Source organism: Oratosquilla oratoria, chromosome 32 (genome assembly GCF_046742065.1).
Source record: "Oratosquilla oratoria isolate Oo_2021 chromosome 32, ASM4674206v1, whole genome shotgun sequence".
Taxonomy (NCBI): domain Eukaryota; kingdom Metazoa; phylum Arthropoda; class Malacostraca; order Stomatopoda; family Squillidae; genus Oratosquilla; species Oratosquilla oratoria.
Genome location: NC_134808.1, coordinates 35,755,123 through 35,757,266, shown reverse-complemented (window position 1 = coordinate 35,757,266; position 2,144 = coordinate 35,755,123).

Genomic DNA, 2,144 nt, shown 5'->3' with positions numbered 1-2,144 from the left:
CATCATAATGAAAGAAAGCGTAGCAATAAATAAGAAGATTACCTTTAATGACTTATTTGCATTTTGAACGATTGAATTACTTTATTTTTCATATTATCTATTTGTTCATTTATTCATTCAATGGCTAGTTTACTAATATTCATACATACATATATATATATATATATATATATATATATATGCATATATATACATATATATGTATATATATATGTATATATATATATATATGCATATATATATACATATACATATACATATACATATATATACACATACATATATATATATATACATATATCTATATATACATGTGTATAGATATGTATATACATATTTCAACCACATAACTTTTCACCTAAATTCCATGTCATCACGCACCACCCCGCACCATCCCGCACCACCCCGTTCATGTACACATTTAACAGCTAAGGCGACATGACATAGACCAGACGCTGACCCACTTTTTCCTCAAACCACTCGGTCTCTCCATTTCCCACTCTGACACAGACTCTACTGATCTCGTAAAAATACCCCACAGTGCCTTCCTGTCTCCCCTGCCATAAGTCTTTTCCAAATTCATTAACCCTCTCCCACAAAAAAAAAAAAAAATCCTTACATTCACATTTGTCCCCCTTTCCCATGGAAAGCGGAACTATAAGGACACTCCAATCCTCAGGCATTCTACCCTCCCTTAAACACACATCAAAACACTTCATCAACCAGTCCACTAGTATTGTACCTTCCTTCTTCAGGATGTCCGCATGGCATCCACCCCATCAAGGAGCCTTCCCTGTTCTCATCATTTTCAGAGCTACTTGTTACTCATGTTTTTTCCTCCATTTTCCTTTACCATCACTGTCATTTTCTTAGCTCCTCCCACTGTTACAACCAATCCCTCCTTATCCTCCTCCACATTGAACATCTCTAAGATACTTCTCCTCTGTTGCCCTTACCCCCTCCTCCGCGCCTTTTACTTTTTCTTCTCTATTTGACTCACCTTCCTTTCCTCTCTTAATTCCTTCCAAGACATCTTTCCATTGCTTTCAAAAAAGAAAACTTGAAATATTTGAAAACACCATTATCTGAAGAATTCTGGGCCAATTGTATGATGCGAAATCGGGAGAATGGAAACAAAAAGGCACAATAGGGAAATTAGAGAACAGACAGGACAAAAAAGGCTACATAAAGTCGCAAGAGGCAGAAGGGCAAGGTGGTCCGGGGTCACTGTGCCAGGATGGAGCCAACAAAATGACCAAAAATGGTGATGGAGGAAAGTATAAGGAGTAGACGCCCCCTGGGAAGACCTAGGTACCGGTGGAGCGATTGAGTGGCGAATGACGTTATCTGCATTAACCCTGACCTACAAAATTGAAAGGAAACAGCGGAGGACAGATTAGTTTGGAGAGACATAATGAAAGCGGTAAAGGGACTGCAGTCCTGGTAGCAATTGAAGTAAGAGTAAGTAATATTTTTCTCTCACTCTACTTTGTAACCAGTCCCTGAATGCTGACTTCTTCTCTTCTACTACCTTCTTCATTTCATCATCCTACCCCTCACTACCCTTCCTTCTTTTCTCTCCCATCCTCATTGCTCCACATACAGTCTTTGCACACCTTGTCACTTCCTTCTTGAAACACCCCCATTAATCTTCCACACCTATTTCCAACCTATCACTCACCACCTCCCACACTTCTCTCAGCTTTTGCTTGTACTGCTGCTCCTTTTACTTTATATTTAAACAATTTGCTCTAAGCACCCCCTTACCTTCTGTACTTTTCCTCTTTCTCCATCCATCCTCCACTCTCAACTTAACTTCCACCAAAACAATATCTAATATTTCCATACTCTCTCCACTAAATACATGTACATCCAGAACTCTCGCTACTGTTCATGTGAGTACCACTATATATTACGAATATTTTTAATATCTATATTCTATAATCAGTTACTTATTTATTCATTCACTTATTATTTATTTATTCTTTATTTATTTTATTATTTAATTACTTATCATTTGTTTATTTATATATTTATTATTTTTTTTTACTTATTATCTATTTACTTATTTATTTTTTTACTGATTTGTTTATTTATTTGTTTTTTGTTTTTTCTTTAATCTATTTATTTATCTATATATTTAT